Raw genomic sequence first — 20446 nt, 5'->3', positions numbered from 1 at the left:
CAAAATGTAAACAGAACTTGAGGAATTGCTCCAGCCCTTCTGGAGGACCCCGAGACAAGCCCTTAAAACTAAGCTAAAACCCACCTCAGGGTCCAAGTCCCTGCTCCGCAGTGTTGGGTGTACTTGGACGCAAGCTCGAGTTTGGAAATCAACCCTTGTGTGTTTGCCTTGGTGTCAGCTCCTTAGTGGTTTCTCGGATTCGCAATCTTGGGCACAACACCCCCATGTTCCCTCCCACCTTGGTTGAACCGCTATCCCCTCCCACCCAGGGTGACACTCAGTCACCTCCCTCCCTACAACAGCTGGGCACAGGCTGTCACACAGGTCCCATGGGCACAGTGGGCACTCTCACCGTCCCTGGCCTCCCAGAGGAAGGAAGGAGGTTTTGGCAGTACCCACTCCATGGTGGCCCCAGGGCTCCCTGCCCAGGACAGACAGGTTAGGGTCTGTGTCCCTGACGCCAGCTCCTCCTCCCCGGTTTTCCCACAGGAAATGAAGGAGGAGGCCCTGGTCTCCTCTAGGGACATCAAGCTGGGGGACCTGGACGTCAACAGGATATTCAGCAGTCACGTCATGTTTTGGGACTACTATGGGTTAGGGTGAAGCTGAGGGGCCAGGGGGATCGGGACCCGGGAGGACCGGGGGCTTCTGGGTAGGGAACATGGGGCTTCAGAGCCTGGGAGAAGAACAGCAGCCAACCACACATGGCTGCATGGTAGGTTGTTGGGGATGAACACCGTGCCCCCACCCTTGGGGTCTCAGGGATGAGGAGGCCACTAGGACGCGGCCTCCAGGGATTGCCATGTTAGCTGAACCCCAAAAGGGTGAGGGACGGCCCCCTGAAAAGCAGGGGGCTGCGGTGGGGGCCATCGGGCCAGTAAGGGGACCTGGGGGCAGGGTGCATGGCCGTGACTGGAGGAAGACACACATCGATCTGATGAGGGTCGGACGGGTCAGGGTGATACCCACCCTCAGGACTTCATATATTTCTAAATTCTATGCATTAAATTTGAGACAATTTGAAATTTGTAAACATACATTGTATGATGACCCCCAGATAATGCCCCTGGTCCAGCCAGGGCCCTGTACTCACCACACGGGGCCCCAGGGGCAGGTGTCACAGCAAACCCCAGACTGGGGTCTCTTTTATCTGTGGACGTCTCAGTGTGCATCTTAGAGAAAGAGGATGCCCTGTGTCCGCCGGCCCCCCACACCATCCTCCCATTCCCCAGACCCACACCATCCCCTAACATCATCATCCCCCATGGCATAGCCCCTACACCATCCCCCTCACACACACAGCCTCACACAATCCCCACCCACACTATACCCCAACACCATCCCCCTTACACCATCCCCCACACCCCACCACCATCATACCCATGCCCCCACACCATCCACCCCCACATCATCGGCCCCGAGCAAGGACCCAGTGCAGCTGCACCCTGTGGGACATGCTCAGACTCCCCGGGGTTCTCTGGATACCCTGCTCCCATCAGAAGCCTAGGTGTCCCATTGAGTACCAGGGGTTGCAGGGAGGAGGGAAGGCAGGGAGCCCCGGACAGTGTGTGTGCAGGAGAGTGGTGCAGAGGACACACTGTGCCCTACCTCCACCCTCTGTCCCTCCTGGAGGGTGGGACACCCTGCACAGGACACCAGGCCCTAACCCAGAGGGACCTGGGCTGACTTGGGCCCAGGCTCTGTGGGGGCTGTGTTGATTTGAGCCCACACCAGTCCCAACTCAAAGACTAATGGAATCAGGCCCCCATGGCCCTCGACAACCCTGGATTCTGGTGCCGGGCTCAGCGAGCCCTCTCAAAGCTGGATGTGGCCTACTGGGCCCTGGGCATGTCACACAGATACAGGTCGCTTATCTAGGGCAGCCTGGGGATCCCAGGACACACCAGTGTGGGGAGTGGAGGGGTAAGCCGGTGGGCCACACCCACACCCACACCATGAGGCAGGCTCCTCCAGGTGCTGGGACCCTAGAGGGCCCGAGGCCGGGGTCCAGCTGCCCTGCGGGGACCCAGAGCAGGAGCCCATGAGCTACAGGTCCAGGTCAGCTCTGCTGTCCGCAGAACCGTCACTCAGGCTGAAACCTCAGGACACACGCCCCCACCCGGAGTCCACACATGCTCCCAGGTGGGGGACTCCATCACCAGCCCACTCACCCCGTGTGATTCTTGTCCCCACTTAAAGTACAGAAAAGTCTCCTTCCCCAGGGGAAGGCACACACCCACGGCTCTGAGCCCGTTTGCTGTAGAAAGTCAATAAAGTGATGTGGTGCGAAAATGCACAGCCAGCCCATTTTTGTGTCTCCCAGAACTCTGTGCACGGGGCGTGGAGAGACCCCCAGAGAGGAGGAGGGGGCACCACCTAGGCCCCAACCAGCCCCTGCAGGGGCACCGCCAGGCAAACACAGCTGACGTCCCCACGTGCCTTCCAGGGAAGGCCTGACCCACTGCCAGACATGGGAATGTGGCCGAGCCGGAACTTCTGCTCAGCTGGCCCTCCAGCTGAAAGTTCCTGCACGAGTTAGCCCCGGCGTAGCCAGGAGAGCTCAACTAGCCGCCAAGCGCCAGCATCAGAAATGATATTCTGCCAACGATTTTGGGGTTTTGGGTGACCCAGACAGAGGATCCGATAGATGCATGGGATAGCTGCATGTGATAGACACACACGCACCTCAAAACCAACAAAAGTCAGAATCCCCCCAATGTTGTCAAACAGCAGCCAGATGGTTACATACACTAAGCTGTGGTCCCCAATAGGATACATGGAAAACGCTATAAGCCATGACTGCAGAGGGGCTGGAGGCACGTAGATGTGCCTGCTTGTGTTCCAACAAGGAGGGCAGAGGGGCAGGAAGCATCCTCCGGATTGGGGGCACTCCTAGGAAAGGACACCAGGTCCCTATGAAGGCTACGGAGGGTGAAATCTGTCCTCCTCTCTTTCTGCTTCTGGTTTTCATCCTAAATGCCATTTTCCTCAATCATATTAGCAAGAATTTTTTTTTGTTTTTAAATTTCTTTTTATTGGAGTCTAATTTGTATGAATTCTTTCTTCAGCAAGTGTGTCATTCAGGAGGGAAAGAGAGATAAAGATTTTCCCAGACAGGCAACATATAAAGGAGTTCAGGACCACTTAACCAGTCCAGTAAGGAATTTTAAGACGGACTCTTCTAGTGGGGGAAAAAAAGAGACCAAAAGCAACAAAGACTAGAAAGGCCGAGAGAACGTCACCAGAAACACCAACTCTTCTGGTAACACAAATGCACAAAGTTCATATCTTTGAATAATCACTCTGAATGCTGATAGACTAAATGCTTCAATCAAAAGATATAGGGTATCAGAGTAGCTTAAAAAGCAGGATCTGGGATGCCTGGGTGGCTCAGGTTTGACCCTCTGCCTTTGACTCAGGGTGTGATCCTGGAGTCTGGGATCGAGTCCCATATTGGGCTCCTGGTGGGGACCCTGTTTCTCTCTCTGTGTAATTTTCTGCCTCTCTCTCTCTCTCTCTCTCTCTCTCTCTCACACACACACACACACACACACACACGCACACTATCATAAATAACATTATTATTAAAAAACAACATCCATCTGTACGCTGCCTACTAGATGCTCACCTTAGACCTATAGACACCAACAGATTGAAAGTCAGGGGATAGAAAATCATTTATGACGCTAATATATATCAAAAGAAAGATGGAGGACCCATACTTATATCAGACAAACGAGATTTGAAACCAAACCCTGGGGGACACCTGGTGGCTCAGTGGTTGAGCATGTGCCTTCGGCTCAGGGTGTGATCCTGGGATCCCAGGATCGAGTCCCACATCAGGCTCCCTTTGGGGAGCCTGCCTCTCACTCTGCTATGTTCCTTCCTCTGCTTTTCTGTGTATCTCTCATGAATAAATAAGTAATTTAAATTTCAAAAAAGAAAGAACAAATACTGTAAGAAGAGATGAAGAAGGGCATTATTTCATAATTAAAAAGACTCTCTATCAAGATCAAACAACTAAATATTTATGCTGCCAACATGGGAGTATCTAAATATAGAAACCACTGTTGGTGGGAATGTGAACTGGTGTAGCCACTCTGGAAAACTCTGTGGCGGTCCCTCAATGAGAAAAAAATAGACCTGCACAATGACCCAGAAATTGCACTGTTGGGGATTTACCCCAAAGATTCAGATGCAATGAAACGCCGGGACACCTGCACCCTGATGTTTATATTAGGAATGTCCACAATAGACAAACTGTGGAAGGAGCCTCGCTGTCCATCAAAAGATAAATAGATACAGAAGATGTGGTTTATGTATACAATGGAATATTACTCAGCCATTAGAAATGACAGATAACCACCATTCGCTTCAATGTGGATGGAACTGGAAGGTATTATACTGAGTGAAGTAAGTCAATCGGAGAAGGACAAACAGTGTGTGTTCTCATTCATTTGGTGAATATAAATAATACTGAAAGGGAATATAAGGGAATGGAGAAGAATTGTGTAGGAATTATCAGAAAGGGAGACAGAACATAAAGACTCCTAACTCTGGGAAATGAACTAGGGGGGCTGGGAGGGGAGGAGGGTGGAAGTGTGGGTGAATGGGTGATGGGCACTGAGGGGGACATATGATGGGATGAGCACTAGGTGTTATTCGGAATGTTGGTCAATTCAACATCAATAAAAATAAATTTATTTAAAAAAAAAGATCCAACAACTAAATATTTATGCTGCAGCATGGGAGTACCTAAATATAGAAACGAATTAACAACAAACATACAGGAACTCACTGATAATAATACAATGACAGGGGTTTTAACACCCACATATGGCAATGGACCGATCGTCTATGCAGAAAATCAACAGGGGAACAATAGCCTTGACACACTGGACCACAGGGACTCAACAGATATAGTCTGAACATTTCTTCCTAAAGCAAAATATACATTCCTTTCAAGTGCACATGGGACATTCTCCAGAACAGATCATATCATGGGCCACAAATCAGCCCCCAACAGGTACAACAGGTACAAGAAGGTTGATATAACATGCAGTACATTTTCGGAACATGATGCTATGAAACTCGAAGTCGACAGTAAGAAAAAAAAATTTGGACAGACAAAAAATACGTGGAGATTATGAACATCCTACTAGAGAATGAATGGATCAACCAGGAAATTAAACAGGAAATTTAAAACAAATGAAAATGAAAATATGTTTCTCCAAAACTCTGGGATGTAGCAAAGGCAGTCCTAAGAGGTAAGTACATAGCAATACAGGACTACCTCAAGAAACAAGAAGTCTCCAATACACAACCTAACCCTACACCTAAAGGAGCTGGAAAAGAAATAGCAAACAAAGCCTAAAGCCTACAGAAGAGGGAAAAAATAATGATGAGAGCAGAAATAAACAATACAGAAACAACAAAACAGTAGAATGGAATAACGAAACTAAGAGCTGGTTCTTCAAAATAATTAATAAAATGGATCAAGCCCTAGCCAGCTTTATCAATGAGAAAAAAGACCTAAATAAATAAAGTAACAGATGAGAGAAGAGAGATCACAATCAACACCAGCAAAATTAGACAATTATAAGGGAATACTATGAAATTATACGCAAACTGGAAGACCTGGAAGAAATGGACAAATCCCTAGAAATGTGCAAACGAGCAGAACTGAAATAGAAAGAAATAGAAAATGTGAACAGACCTATAATGAGCAAAGGAATTGAATCAGCAAGGTACCTGGGTGCATCAGGGGTTGAGCATCTGCTTTGGCTCAGATCATGATCCCGGGGTCCGGGGGAATCATGTCCAACATCAGGGCCCACTGGAGGCTCATTTTCCCTCTGCCTTTACCTCTGCCTTTCTGTGTCTCACATGAATACATAAATAAAATATTTAAAAAAGAAAAAAGATAAAAAGTGAGAAAGGACCCAAATAAAATCACAAATGGGAAAAGAGAAATAACAACCAACACTAGAGAAATAGAAACGATTATAAGAGAACATTATGAAAAATTATATGCCAGCAACCTAGAACCTGGAAGAAATAGATCAATTCCTGGAAATATATAACATAGCAAAAATGAAAAAGGAAGAAATAAGAAACTTGAACAGACATATAACCAGCAACGAAATTGAATCAGCAATCAAGGATCTCCCAACAGGAGATGCTTAGATCAACAGAACAGAATGGAAAGCCGAAACAAGATACAAACCTGTAACTCTACGATCCATTAATCGACAACAAGGCAGCAAGGAATATCCAATAGCACAAAGACAGTCTCTTCAACAAACCCTAACCCTGACCCCAGGAAAAGAACAAATAGTGTTGGGAAAACCAGGCAGCCACATGCAGAAGAATCAAACTGGACCACTTTCTTACACCATATATATAAAAAATAAATTCAAAATGGATGAAAGACCTAAATGTGAGACCTGAAACCATATACAAAGAAGAAAAGGTAGGCAGCAACGTCTTTGATATTGGTCATTGGATCTTCTTTCTAGATATGCCTCTGACGTGAGGGAAACAAAAGCAAAAATACTATTGGGACTTCATCAAATGTAAAAGCTTCTGCAAAGTGAAGGAAACAACCAAAGCTAAAAGGCAACATACAAAATGAGAGGAGATATTTATAAACAACACATCCAATAAACAGTTAGTATGCAAAATACATAAAGCAAATATAAATCTCAGCATCCTAAACACAAATTATCCAACTACAGATGGGCAGAAGAGATGAATGGACTTTGTCTCTGACAAGACATGCAGATGGCCACCAGACACACGGAGAGACACTCAGCGTCACCCATCATCAGGGAAATGCAAACCACAATGAGATGTCACCTGACAGCCATCAGATTGGCTAAAATTAACAGCACAAGAAACAACAGGTGTTGGTGAGGCTATGGAGAAGGAGAGCCCCCTTACACTCCTGGTGGGCATGCGAAAATGTACAACCACTGTGGAAAACAGTGTGGAGGGTCCTCGAAATTTTAAAAATAGGGGATCCCTGGGTGGCGCAGCAGATTAGCACCTGCCTTTGGCCCATGACGCAATCATGGACACCTGGGTTTGAATCGTACTTCGGACTCTTGGTGCATGGAGCCAGCTTCTCCCTCTGTCTGTGTCTCTGCCTCTCTCTCTGTGACTATCATAAATAAAAATAAAATAAAAAGAAGTTAAAAATAGAGCTAACCTATGATTCCAAAATTGCACAGCTAGGTATTTACCACAAGGATACAAAAGTAGTTTAGTAGATTGGAAGAGGGACACGCAGCCCAGTGTTTGCAGCAGCGTTATCAACAAAAGCCAATCTGTGGATACAACCCAGATGTCCATCGACAGAAGAATGGGCAGAGACGATGTTCTAAATATACACACTGTGACATCACTGGGTCATCAGAAGGGATGAAATGAAGCCATTTAAAATGACGTGGGAGAAGTGGAAAGGACTTATGTCAAATGAACTCAGTCAGTCAGAGAAAGACAGATACCAAATACCATACTATGGCATTCACATGTGAATTTTAAAAAACCAAACAAACTGGCAAAGGGGCAGAGGGGGGTTGAGAGAAGCAAACCAAGATACACACTCTTAACCACAGAGAATAAACTAATCAACACCAGATGATGGTGGGGGAAAGGGGAATCAGGGGATGGGGATACTGGAGGGCACCTGTGACCAGTACCAAGAGTTGTATCCAAGGATTAAATCACTATGTGGTAAACCTGAAAGTATATCATACTGTGTTTACAAACAGGAATTCAAGTAAAACTTTAAAATGATAATTGGTAGTATTGATGAAACATGTGCACACAAGAGATAAAATCAGAAAGGCAACTGAAAATCCGAATAGAGTATTTAGAGGCACAAATCCCCTTCTTAGCTCAGCTCGGGAGAAGCCTGCCATGTCTATTCTGACCCCAGCAGAAGCCTGGATTTTGATTCTCTGGGGAGGCCACTGACTTGGTGGAGTCAGGCTATCTTTGAACCCAAAACCTAAATAGAGTGCATAAAACTAAACTGCCCAAGATACTAGGAGTCCCAGTGCAGGCACATGCCAAGACCCAAACTCTAACCATTCACAGACATAACCCTAACCCTACACTTAATCCTAATGTTAACCTAAACCTTAAACAAGACTCATCACTAATCAAAAACCAAACACAAACCCCAAGACCGAAACACATTCACTGAATGTTCCTGCCAACCCTCACCCTAACTCCTAAACCTATTCTAAACCCTTAAGCCTGACCCCTACCTTAAATCTAAACCTAAGCCTACCCTCTAACCCTAACATTAACTTAATATACTCAAATACTATTCCTAACCTTAACCAGTACCCTAACCCTAACACTCTAATACTAATCCTATCTCATACCCCAAACTGTACCCTAACCCGTACCCTAAAACTAACCCCTAACCCACTCCCTAACCGTATCTCTTACCCTTTTCCAAATCCGTACCCTGACCCTGACCTGAACCTAAACCTAACACCTAACCAAACACTAACCCTAACCCTAGCCCTAATCCCTATCCTAACCCTAACCCTCGCCCTAACCCTAAACCTAGCCCTTCTTTAACTCTAACCCCTAACCCTTAACCCTAGCTTACACCCTAACCCCTAACCTTAAATGCAAACCTAAGCCCAACCCTAACTCTAACCATAACCCTAACCCCAACTCCAAACCTCCTGCCCTAATCCCTAGAGCCTAAACCCTAACCCTAACTCTAAATCCTGTCCCTAACCCTAACCCCCATCCTAACTCTTAACTACTGACCCTTACACTTATGCCTCACCTAACCTCTAATCTGTAACCATAAGCATAATCATAACTCCTAACATCTAACCTAAGCCTAACCACCAACTGCCTCCCCTCCCCTGACCCTACCATTTATTCTACCCATTCACTTACCCTATGCTTGTGAGTAGTCCCTTCTGATATGGACGTGGCCCCCAATGGCGCCTCCAGAGTCCTCCATGGGGTCCTGAGTAATCCAGGCTCATGTGAGTGCGGACGTGGCCCCACATGTTCCTGAGTCATAGTCAGCAGGTCCTGAGGATGCTGGGTCTCCTATCACTGTGGACTATGCCTCACATCCTCTGGAACCCTCACAGCAGGTCCTTAGGAGGCCGGGGGGTCCTGTCCGCCTGGGCATGGCCCCACGTCCCCCAGAAAACTCACCGCAAGTCCTGAGGAAGGGCTCCTATCAGCATAGACACATCCCCATACGTCCCAAAGCCAAAGTGCAGGTGCTGAGGATGATGGGGGTCCTGTCACTGTGAATGGGGCACCCAGCTTCCAGAAGCCTCAACTTATGTCCGGAGGGGGCCTGGAGCTCCTGCCAGAGTGGAAGCGGTGCCACATCTTCCTGAAGTGTCCCCGTGGGTCCTGAAGCAGCTCAGGGGCTCCTGTCAGCGTAGATGCGGGCCCACAATTTCCTGAAGCCTCCCCGCAGGACCTGAGGCGGCTCAGGGCTCCTGGCAGCGTGATGCGGGCCCACATCTTCCTGAACCTCACTGCTGGTCCTGAGGAGACCAGGGCTCCTGTCAGCGTGAACGTGGCCCAATTTCCCCATGAGACTTCCCGCGGGTCCTGAGGAGGCTGGGATTCATCAGCGTGGACTCGTCCCCATGTCCTCCTCAGGCCTCCCCAGCACAGGCTGGCTCCTGTTAGTGAAGGCAGAGGAGGCCTACTGCACATGCGCACCCCTGGGTGAGGCCTGGGGTCGGGCGCCCCCTGCGGGACGCTCAGGCGCTGCAGGAGGCCATGCAGGAAGAGTCAGGTGCTCCAGAGGCCACACCTGCCTCATCCAGGTTCCAGCTGTGGCCTGTTAGCTTTGGAAACATCTCGCTGAAATGGAGCCCAACACCCGGATTCCCCAGAAATACTTAAGGACAAGGAATTGCAGCCACAGGACACGAAATGAAATGTGGACCAGACTTTTACCACGTCCTGCAAAACTCACTCAACACTCTTCCACTGTGGGTGGGACTGCGGGCTAGTGTAGCCGCCCTGGACAGTGTGGAGGCTCCTCAGGAAGTTACAAATAGAGCCGTCCTGCGACCAGCAGGTGAACGGCCTGGAGCTCACTCCGAAGATACAGATGCAGTGAGACTCAGGACACCTGCACCCCAATTTCCACTGCAGCCGGGTCCACAGTAGCCACACTGTGGGAGGAGCCTTGGTGCCCTCGGGCAGATGATGGATAAAGAGGACGGGAGATAGATGATGGTCATAGAGAGAGGAATGGTACTCAGCTATCAAAGAGAAGGAAATCTTGCCATTTGCAATGATGTGGATAGAACTAGAAGGATCATGTTAAGTGAAATAAATCAGTCGGGAAAGAGAATGACCGTGTGGTGTCATTCATAGGTGGAATTAAAGAAGCAAAGCAGATAACAACTGTAAAGGGAAGGAAAAACAAATATGATAAAAACAGATGCAGGAAATACAGACTCTTAATGATAGGAAACAAACTGAGGGGCGCTGGAGGTTGGGGATAACAGGGGACCGGCATGAAGGAGGGCACGTGATGTCACGTGCACTGCTGTTATCTCCAACTGTTGAATCCCTGAATTCTTCCTCTGAAAGTATAATACACTATACATTAATTAATTGGGTTTAAATTAAGTTAAAAAATCATTTGTATCAGAGCACATTTCCTTCTAGACTCTCAGTTTTGCTCATTCAGCTTATACCGGGACCACCCACCGTGGGTCTGGTTTGTCTAAATAGGCTCCATGCCTCATCCTGGCCCAGCCCAGGGCTAGAACTCATCACCCCTGAGATCAGGACCGGAGGTGAGGTCAGGAGTCAGATGCTTAACCAACAGAGCCAGCTGGGGGCCCGAGAACCACACTGCTTTATCCTGTGTCTCTGTGACATCATTTGAAATAGGAAGTGCTGCGTTCTGCTCTCTCCTGCTTCTCCAAAACTGATTTGCTGTCCGGGGTCATTTGTGGGGGCGGATGGATGGTTTTTTTTTTTTTTCCTATTTCGAAGATCTGCCACCATGATTTTGATAGGAATGACATTGAATCTGAGGGTGGATTCAGGAACTGCGGACATTTTTACAAGATGAGGCTCTCACCCCACGAGCCCAGGACGGCCTCCCAGAGCCTGGTATGGCTCAGTGCAGAAGTCTTGTGCTCCTTTGGTTCAGTCTCATTATTAATTCTCCTTGATGCTCCTGAGAAGGGAGTCACATACTTCATTTTTTTCCTGAGTGCTCATTGTCGGGACACAGCAAGGCTACTCTGCTCTGTAGGGTCAGTTTGTGTCCGTGACTTTACTGAACTCACTCCTTAGTTCTAACAGGTTTTGGTGGAGGCTCTCGGGTTTCCTTCTTCTAGCACCGCATCTTCAGCATATAGGGACAGTGTACGTCCCCCTTCCAGGTGTGGAACCTTTGCTGATTACAGTTTAATGTCCTAGAAAGACCCACAATAGAATCAAAACGGAGCCCAGGACAAGGACAGGAAGGCCCTATTAGAATGAGAACAGAGCTCAATGCCCTTGAAGGCCCCATATCAAAATGTAAACAGAACTTGAGGAATTGCTCCAGCCCTTCTGGAGGTCCCCAAGACCAGCCCTTAAAACTAAGCAAAAACCCACATCGGGGTCCAAGTCCCTGCTCCACTCTGTCGGGTATACTAGGACACTAGCTTGATCTTGTAAATAAACCCTCATGTGTTTGCATTCGTGTCGGCTTCTCAGTGGTTTCTTGAATTCGCAATCTTGGGCACAACAGACTGAGATAAAAAACAAAACCAAAAGAAACTCGGATGAGAGCAGAGTGAAAGCAGGATTCTGAGAGAAGCAGCAGAGACCCGGGGGCTTGGCGGCTCTTCTGTGGTGGGCCTGCAGACTGGGGGGCGGGATGCTCAGCCCCAGAGCTAGAGGACCCAGCGTCCCCACCCGCATCCCTCCCATTAGCACGGAGTCTCAGGGAGCAGCACAGTGCCACCCGCTGGAGGCCAGAGGCGCTGAAGCCCACCCCACCTCTGACCCCACAGGTGCATCTCCCAGGCAGATGTGCACCTGACAATCAGCGCCACGGGCCATTCCCAGATCCCGCCCAGACCACTTGCTGCCACCAAGTTGTTGGACCGCAGAGGCTGCAGAGCTTGAGCTCTGCCTGGAAAGTAGGGTCTAGCTTCCTTTGTACTTTGTGCTTTATTTTCATGTATTTTCTTTGATTCTAGTTTATAAATTGCCTTATTTTAAATTTTATGTATGTACCTTATATATGTCTTATGTTTAGTTTCATGGTACTTTAATTGTGTTTCTTATTTTGGGATTTAGAATCTTTTAACAAGCAGGCCAAAATAATCTGGTGTTCTTTTAGGAGGGCAAATTTATTGTTTTAATTGGTTTTTCTTTTTCTTCCTTCTTTCTTTTTTCGAAAAAATAATGAGATGGAGAAATTCACCTTCATAAAATAACATGAGGTAGTACTCACAGCCAGGAAGTTCATCCATTCACATATATGATGTCTAAATACAGTTTAAAACAATGATTATAAAGATAGCAGCTGGGCTGGAAAAAGAGCACAGAAGAAAACTAGAGAATCCCTTACTGTAGAAATAAAAGAAGTAAAATCTAGTCAAGCCAACGTTAAAAATGCTATAACTGAGATGCAGTCCCAAGTGGAAGCCTTAAAAACAAGGAAGATTATGGACTACAGAGGCAGACATAGGGAACTCAGCCACTTATTAAAGCAATAACATTCATATCATAGGAGACTCAGAAGATGAAGAAAGAGAAAAGGTGGGCCTTGATCAGCCATTATAAATGACAAATACCCACCATTTGCTTCAACGTGGATGTAACTGGAAGGCATTACGCTGAGTGAAGTAACTCAATCAGAGAAGGACAAACATTGTATGTTCTCATTCACTTGGGGAATATAAGGGAAGGGAGAAGGAATGTGTGGGAAATATCAGAAAGGGAGACAGAACATAAAGACTCCTAACTCTGGGAAACGAACTAGGGGTGATGGTAGGGGAGGAGGGCTGGGGTGGGGGTGAATGTGTGATGGGCACTGAGGGGGGCAGTTGATGGGATGAGCACTGGGTGTTATTCTGTATGTGGGCAAATTGAACACACACACAAAAATAAATTTATTATTAAGAAAAAAAAAAGAAGGAAGAAAAAGTGGCACCTGGGTGGCTCAGACAGTTAAGCTTCTGACTTAGACTCAGATCATGATCCAGGTCCCAAGGAAGACTCCCTGTTCAGCAGGGAACCTGCTTCTCCTTCTCCCTCTGTCCCTCTCGCTCATGGTTTTTCTCTCCTCTCTCTCTCAATTAATTAAATAGCGTCTTTGAAAAAGACACAAACAAACCCAGAATGAAGAGAAATCTCCCATGTAGAAGAATTTCAAACAATTTGTGCAGACATTCCACCCTCAAGTTCATGAGCATAGCTTCCCACTCTTATGTGTGCAATACACATAGTAACTTCCTTCTACAAAATATATTATGAAAAACTTAAAAAATAATGATAATATAATATTAATAATAATAATAACAATAATAAAGAATCACTTTACTACGGAGAAAGCTGACAAACACTACATCAGCAAGATGATCAGATGGATACCAAGACTGATAAATTATGTTGATAGTATCTATCCTTTATATGATATAATAAAAAAGCAGTATATCTCTGTATATAATCCACAAAAACAGTTCAATCATGAGATAAACAACAGACATGTCCCAACTGAGGGAAATTTTACAAAATACTCTACTTCTCAAAGCATTCCAATTCAACGACAACAAGGAAAGGCTGAAAGACTGTCACAATCCAGAGGAGCCTAAGAAAACATGAGGACAAATGGAGTGTGATATGAGGAATGGTAACTTAGCAAAAACTATGGAAATCTGAATAAAGCATTGTCCTTGGTTAATGCAAATATTTTAATATTGATTCATTAGCTAATATTTGAACCATACTGATATATAAATAATTGGAAAAATTGAGTGCAAGTGAATGAGAATTTTCTTACTATCTTCTCAATTTCCCTATAAATCTTTGTTTTTATTCCAATAAATAAGATTTATTTTGAAAATTGAGTTAAATAAATCAGGCTCCAAGTGTGAAGACATTTCAAGAATAGTTGAAGTAACTTTTGCCTTATTCTTAGAGAGTTCCTTCGTTGGGAACAAAGTAAAAATTTAATATCAGAAGGAAAGAAAAACAGTTATGAACACGTACAATGCCTTCTCAACCTGAAAAGCAGGAAAGGATAATAAATAGCAAAAATCAGATTAAAAAACTTCTATTATAATAGACACCATATTGCAAGTGCATTTAAAATTAGCAAGGCATAACATTTATCTCCTTGACATTTGTCTTCCAAAGAGTTCACAGTGTTTCAGTGTCAGTTGAAACAGGGGAAGAAACTCAGGGAGAATCCTTCACATAATAATAGGACCATTGGTAATAATGTCTCTCAGTTATTTCCAAATCCATAAAGATGCATTTTCTGATGAGTGACTGAGCTGTGAAGAAATAGTTGAGAAAGCCTCATCCCTCTGAATTACTAGTGTCAGAATATTTTAACAATACTACCACGGATAGTACTTTATCCATATTAACAGTCAATACGTCTCAGATTGGAATATGAGCAATCAGATGGACAGAGAAAAAACGCTTTGACTTGCTCCTCATCTTTTAAAGGCAAAGGAGAACTTTTCTATGTACAAAGTCAGTTGTCAAGATAGCCTTAGGGAATAAGAGTCTGCAGCATCAAATCACGCTGCATAGCCGATACGCCGATCTCCAGGTCTTCCTGATTGCAAATCCCGGGGCTTGTCCCCCAACACAGGCTGCCACGCTGAGGTCATTTGCAATTGCTCTCTTAGGAGCTCCGGGGAGGGCGGCAGGAGCTAGAGAGTATGGGACGGGACGCGTGGAAGCCGAGAACATTACGGCCATTCCACTTTAAGTTCAGCATTTGCACAAGTCCAGCAATCCCAGGCCCCTGTGAAGAAGAGCTGAAATTTACATTACTTCAGTTACAGGAAAAAAACAAAAATTTACAGCTTAATGTCCAGAATGCCCCAGAATAGAATAAAAACTGAGCCGAAGCCAAGGGCTGGAAGCCCCTATTAGAATGAGAAGAGTGCTCAATGCCCTTGAAGGCCCCATATCAAAAAGTGAACAGAACTTGAGGAATTGCTCCAGCCCTTCTGGAGGTCCCCGAGACCAGGCCCTTAAAACTAAGTTAAAACCGTCCTCGGGGTCCAACTCCCTGCTCCACTCTGTGGGGTATACTTGGACCCATGCTCGAGTTTGTATAACAACCCTCGTTGTTTGCATCAGTGTCGGCTCCTTAGTGGTTTCTCGGATTCGTCATCTTGTGCACAACACCCCCATGTCCCCTTCCCACCTGGACTGACCCCCTGTCCCCTCCCACCCAGGCTGACCCTAAGTCACCTCCCCGCACACAACAGCTGGGCACAGGCCCTCACACAGGTCCATGGGCATGCTGGGCACTCCCGCCATCCCCAGCTTCCCAGGGGAAGGAAGGAGGATTCGGCAGGACACAGTCCCATGGTGGCCCCTGGTCTCCCTGCCCAGGATGGCACCTGGTGACATGTCGGGGTCTGAGTCCCTGACGCTGGCTCCTCCTCCATGGTATTCACACAGGAAATGAAATAAGAGGCCCTGGTCTCCTCCAGGGACATCAAGCATGTGGACCTGGACATCAACATGACGTTCAGCAGTCACATCATGTTTTGGGACTACTACGGGGTAGGGTGAGGCTGAGGTGCCAGGGGGGATTGGGACCCGGGGGAGGACTGGTGGCTTCTGGGAAGGGAACATGGGGTTTCTGAGGCCGGGGGAAGAACAGCAGCCAACAAAACACAGCGGCATGGTAGGGTGCTGAGGATGACCTCCGTGTCTCTACCTCTGGTGTCTCAGGGATGAGGAGGCCACTAGGATGGGGCCTCCAGGGGTTGCCATATGAGCTGATCCCCAAAGGGGTGACAGACGGCACCCTGAAAACCAGGTGCTTGGGTGGGGGCCATGGGGGGCATTAAGGGGACCTGGGGGCAGGTTGCATGGCTGTGACTGGAGGAGGACACACATTGATCCGATGAGGGTCTGAAGGGTCAGAGTGACACCCACCCTCGGTGCTTTATATATTTCTAAATTCTATGCATTTAATTTGAGACAATTTGCAATTTGTAAACATACATAGTATGATGACCCCCAGATAATGCGCCCAGTCCAGCCAGGGCCCTGAACTGACCACACGGGGCCCCTGAGACAGGTGTCACAATAAACCTAAGACTGTGGTCGCCTTTATCTGTAGATGTCTCGGTGTGCATCTTAGAGAAAGGGGATGCCCTGTGTCTGCAGGCCCCCCACGCCATCCCCTTCATTCCCCACCCACACACTATCCCCCTACATCATTATCCCTCATGGCATCCCCCCTACACCATCCCCCTCAAACCCACACAACCCCAAACAAACCCCACCCACACTATACCCCAACACCATCCCCCCTACACCATCCCCCTCAATCCACCACCATCATACCCCTGACCCCACACCATCCACTCACACACCATCGCCCCTCAGCAAGGACCCGGTGCAGCTGCCCCCTGTGGATCATGGTCAGCCTCCCCATGGTTCTCTGGACAGCCTGCTACCATCAGAAGCCCGGTGTCCCATAGTGTATCCAGGGGTTGCAGGGAGGAGGAAAGACAGGGAGCCCCCGACAGGGTGGGTGCAGGTGCATGGAGCAGAGGAAGCACTGTGCCCTGCCTCCTCCTACTCTTCCTCCTGGAGGGCGGCACAACCTGCACAGGACACCAGCCCCTAACCCAGAGGGACCTGGGCTGACTTGGGCCCAGGCTCTTTGGGGGCTGCGTTGATTTGAGCCCACACCAGTCCCAACTCAAAGACTAATGGAATCAGGCCCCATGGCCCTGGCCAGCCCTGGATTCTGGCCCTGGGCTGAGTGAGCCCTCTCAGAGCTGGATGTGGCCTCCTGGGCCCTGGGCGTGCCCCACAGATCCAGGTCGCTGATCTAGGGCAGCCCTGGGGATCCCAGGACACACCAGTGTGGGGAGAGGAGGGGTAAGCCAGTGGGGCCCACCCACACCCACACCAGGAGGCAGACTCCTCCAGGTGCTCCAGCCCCAGAGAGCCTGAAGCCGGGGTCCGGCTGCCCTGCGGGGACCCAGAGCAGGAGGCCATGAGCGACAGGTCCAGGTCAGCTCTGCTGTCCTCAGAACCGTCAATCAGGGTGAAACCTCAGGACACTTGCCCCCACCCGGAGTCCACACATTCTCCCAGGTGGGGGACTCCAGCACCCGCTCCCCCACCCCGTGTGATTCTTGCCCCCCCTTAAAGGACAGAAAGGTCTCCTTCCCCAGGGGAAGGCACGAACTCATGGCTCTGAGCCTTTGCTGTAGAAAGTCAATAAAGTGTTGTGGTGTGAAAATTCAGAGCCAACCCATTTCTGTGTCTCCCAGAACCATGTGCACGGGGCATGGAGAGACCCCCAGAAAGGAGGAGGGAGCACCACCTAGGCCCCAACTAGCCCCTGCAGGGGCACCTCCAGGCACACACAGCTGACCTCCCCACGTGCCTTCTAGGGGAGGCCGGATCCACTGCTGTACATGGGAATGTGGCTGAGCCAGAACTTCCAGCTCTGCTGACCCTCCAGCTGAAAGTTCCTGCACTAGTGAGCCCCAGCATGGCCAGGAGAGCCCAGCTAGCCGCCCAGCGCCAGCACCAGAAATGATGTTCTGCCAACAATTTCCGGGTTTTGGGTGACCCAGCCAGAGGATCTGATGGCTGCACGGGATAGCTGCATGTGATAGACACACACGCAGCTCAAAACCACAAAAGTCGGAATCCCCCCAATGTTGTCAAACAGCAGCCAGATGGTTACATACACTACAATGTGGTCCCCAATAGGATATTTGGAAAACGCTATAAGCCATGACGGCAGAGGTGTTGGAGGTACGGAGATGTCTTTGCTGTGTTCTAAAAAGGAGGACAGAGGGGCAGGAAGCATCCTCCAGAGGTGGGGGGCCCTCCTAGGAAAGGAAACCAGGTCCCTATGAAGGCTACGGAGGGTGAAATATTTCCTCCTCTCTTTCAGCTTCTGCTTTTCCTCCTAAATGCCATTTTCCTCAATCAATATAGCAAAAATTTATTTTATGTTTTTAAATTTCTTTTTATTGGAGTCCAAGTTGTATCAATTCTTTCTTCAGCAAGGGTGTCATACAGGAGAGAAGGAGGGAGAAAGATTTTCCCAGACAGGCAACATATAAAGGAGTTCATGACCAATTAACCAGTCCAGTACAGAATTTTAAGATGGACTCTTCTAGTGGGGGAAAAAAAGAGACCAAAAGCAACAAAGACAAGAAAGACCCAGAGAACATCACCAGAAACACCAACTCTTCCGGTAACACAAATGCACAAAGTTCATATCTTTGAAAAATCACTCTGAATGCTGATAGACTAAATGCTCCAATAAAAAGATATAGGGTATCAGAGGGGCTTAAAAAACAGGATCCGGGATGTCTGGGTGGCTCAGGGGTTGAGCCTCTGCCTTTGAATCAGGGTGTGATCCTGGAGTCTTGGAACGAGTCCCATATTGGGCTCCTGGTGGGGAGCCTGTTTCTCTCTCTGCCTAATTTTCTGCCTCTCTCTCTCTCTCTCTCGCTCTCTCTCACACTATCATAAATAAAATTATTATTAAAAAAACAACATCCATCTGTACGCTGACTACAAGATGCTCACCTTAGACCTATAGACACCAACAGATTGAAAGTCAGGGATAGAAAATAATCTATGAAGCTAATGGATATCAAAAGAAAGCTGGAGGACCCATACTTATATCAGACAAATGAGATTTGAAACCAAACCCTGGGGGACACCTGGTGGCTCAGTGATTGAGCATCTGCCTTCGGCTCAGGGTGTGATCCTGGGATCCCAGGATCAAGTCCCACATTAGCCTCCCTTTGGGGAGCCTGCCTCTCACTCTATGTTCCTTCCTCTGCTTCTCTGTGTAATTCTCATGAATAAATAAATAAAGATTTTAAATTTCAAAAAAGAAAGAACAAATACTGTAAGAAGAGATGAAGAAGGGCATTATTTCATAATTAAAAAGACTCTCTATCATGATCAAACAACAAAATATTTATGCTGCCAACATGGGAGTACCTAAATATAGAAACCACTGTTGGTGGGAATGTGAACTGGTGTAACCACTCTGGAAAACTCTGTGGAGGTTCCTCAATGAGATAAAAATAGAATTGCACAACGACCCAGAAATTGCACTGTTGGGGATTTACCCCAAAGATTCAGATGCAATGAAACGCCAGGACACTGGCACCTCGATGTTTATATTAGGAATGTCCACAATAACCGAACTGTGGAAGGAGCCTCGGTGTCCATTGAAAATTGAATGGATAAAGACGATGTGGTTTATGTATACAATGGAATATTACTCAGCCATTAGAAATGACAGATACCCACCATTTAATTCAACATGGATGGAACTGGAAGGTATTATGCTGAGTGAAGTAAGTCAATCGGAAAAGGATAAACAGTGTATGTTCTCATTCATTTGGGGAATATAAATAATAGTGAAAGGCAATATAAGGGAATGGAGAAAAATTGTGTAGGAAATATCAGAAAGGGAGACAGAACATAAAGACTCCTAACTCTGAGAAATGAACTAGGGGTGCTAGAAGGGGAGGAGGGCGGGAAGTGGGGGTGAATGGGTGATGGGCACTGAGGGGGACACTTGATGGGATGAGCACTGGGTGTTATTCGGTATGTTGGTCAATTCAACACCAATAAAAAATAAATTTATTTAAAACAAAGATCCAACAACTACATATTTATGCTGCCAACATGGGAGTACCTAAATATAGAAACCAATTAACAACAAACATACAGGAACTCACTGATAATAATACAATGACAGGGGATTTTAACACCCACTTATGGTAATGGACCGATCGTCTATGCAGAAAATCAACAGGTGAACAATAGCCTTGACACACTGGACCACAGGGACTCAACACATATAGTCTGAATATTTTTTCCTAAAGCAGAATACACATTCCTTTCAAGTGCACATGGGACATTCTCCAGAACAGATCATATCATGGCCCACAAATCAGCCCTCAACAGGTACAAGAAGGTTGATATCACACGCTGTACATTTTCGGACCACGACGCTATGAGACTCGAAGCCAACAGTAAGAAAAAAAATTGGACAGACCAAAAATACGTGGAGATTATGAACATCCTACTAGAGAATGAACGGAGCAACCAGGAAATTAAAGAGGAAATTTAAAACAAATGAAAATGTAAACATGTTTCTCCAAAACTCTGGGATTTAGCAAAGGCAGTCCTAACTGGGAAGTACAAAGCAATACAG

The 20446-nt window shown here is 47.2% G+C and overlaps 1 long non-coding RNA gene across 3 annotated transcripts in view; it reads right to left on the bottom strand.

Moving 5' to 3' along the window:
- Nucleotides 1-13547: 13547 nt before the first annotated feature.
- The window catches only part of LOC144312034 (uncharacterized), a 171137-nt gene continuing 164238 nt past the window's right edge, over nucleotides 13548-20446 (bottom strand). For all 3 annotated transcript variants that reach the window (XR_013377455.1, XR_013377453.1, XR_013377454.1), the window contains exon 4: nucleotides 13548-15023. This is a non-coding gene — a long non-coding RNA (uncharacterized LOC144312034). The remainder of the gene's footprint in view (nucleotides 15024-20446) is intronic.

Source organism: Canis aureus, chromosome 4 (genome assembly GCF_053574225.1).
Source record: "Canis aureus isolate CA01 chromosome 4, VMU_Caureus_v.1.0, whole genome shotgun sequence".
NCBI classification, from domain to species: Eukaryota; Metazoa; Chordata; class Mammalia; order Carnivora; family Canidae; genus Canis; species Canis aureus.
Note: the sequence above shows the minus strand (reverse complement) of the source record. Positions and strands in the feature narration are given on the sequence as shown.